The following is a 1,766-nucleotide window of genomic DNA, read 5'->3' as shown; positions in this document are numbered from 1 at the left end:
AAAGAGACGGCGCCAGAATCGCCCAAACACATGAAACAGCATTGCAAGCAGGCGCACCGAATCATCAATTGTCATCAATTGCCAACGCATCAAAACGGCAAACTAAAAAATTACCTGGACGGATCATGAGTATCATGGCAATAGTAAAAAAGTAACTGGATAGTGAGAGAAAGACAGTAGCTCGTATTCAGGGGGTCGATTCGAAGGTGTATCTCGAAATGAGGTGAAAATTACAAAAGTGAGCAAATTCACTAGAATATTTATAATTTAATTGGTCAATAACTAGTGAATTTGCTCACTTTTGTAATTTTCACCTCATTTCAAGATACAATCGACTCCCAGAACCTCCTCGCGCTTTTATCGATAAAAGAGCATTTATCTCTGAAATTCTATAATATGCGTGACGTAAAGTATAGTAAAGTTAGTGCGCTAACATCGTTGTAAGCGCGTTCTGAATTGACCTGAAGCCAAAATTTATAAATATCAATCGACAATTTTGATCCTTTTCGTCATTGGTCGCGTTCAGCAGACCACTCAGTGAGCGCTTGTGCTTGGTTGATCTATATTTTTTGCTCTAATGGAATATGCCAATCAGATGCAAGAGCTCGTTGAGCGCTCTGCACTTCTGGATGCACCCATTGATCGCGTTCAGCTGACTCAACTGTTGCGGAGCGGATCCGTGAGCGCTCGCTACTATTGGATGATCTAGAAGAATATACCAATAGCAGAACGAGCGCTCACGGATCCGCTCCGCAACAGTTGAGTTTGCTGAACGCTTAGGGTGAAATCACACGGTGCAGAAAAAAATTGCGGAATAGAAAATGCGTCGTTGAAGCAACCAATCAGCGCTATTCAGCGCTATTCGGAATAGCGCTGATTGGTTGCTTCAATGACGCATTCTCTATTCCGCAGTCTTTTTCCGCACCGTGTGATTTCACCATTAGAATCATAGACATGTAATACGTTTACACGGCCCGATTTACGCCGAAATTATAACCTCGATGTTATGGAACTAACCAATCATAGCTATTCTTCTGAAAAATGAAATGACTGTGATTGGCCAATTTCGTAACATCGATGTTATAACTTCGGCTTAAATCGAACCGTGTAAACGCAGTCTATATTGCTAACGCAGCCTTTTTTTGGGAGTAGGGGATGTGCGAAGACAGCGAGATAGGGAATATCGGATCTCTCACTTCCACAGTGTACTCAAGTGTGGTGCGCATGCGCTGTACATTATCTAAGTGAGAGGTAGATAATCGTCTGCACCGTGGTATTTTCGCCAGCTTTTAATTGGCGTTAGCAATATAGGAGTATTACATAGTATATGAGTTTGGCAGAACAGTGCGAGAGACAAGATATCGGGGCTACCTATCCTTCTCTGCGCGCATCTTGACGTTTATATTACTGAAAAGAATAAAATAAGATATAAAAGTAAGAGTAATACACTCAAGAGTTCTACCTTCCTCATCGATTTTGATGAAATTAGAGCAGAAAATATTTATTCTATGGCTGCGTTCCGTTTCTTGCATGATGTGCATAATGCATCATTTATCCTTGTTTAATATTCGGGAATAACAAGGATAAATGATGCATCATGCGCACCTTTTATGCGTGGTCTACAATGTAGTGGATTAAGAAGTTGGCGTAGAAATCAACCAATCATAATCGAATGTGAGGAGAATAATCAACCATGATTGATCGATTTCTACGCCTACTTCTTAATCCATTACTGCTACTGCCCATTGTAGACCACGCATTACATG

The sequence above is a fragment of the Mycetomoellerius zeteki genome, unplaced genomic scaffold, assembly GCF_001594055.1.
Source record: "Mycetomoellerius zeteki isolate Tzet28-1 unplaced genomic scaffold, Tzet1.0 scaffold25, whole genome shotgun sequence".
Lineage (NCBI taxonomy): Eukaryota > Metazoa > Arthropoda > Insecta > Hymenoptera > Formicidae > Mycetomoellerius > Mycetomoellerius zeteki.
This window is presented reverse-complemented; position numbering follows the sequence as displayed.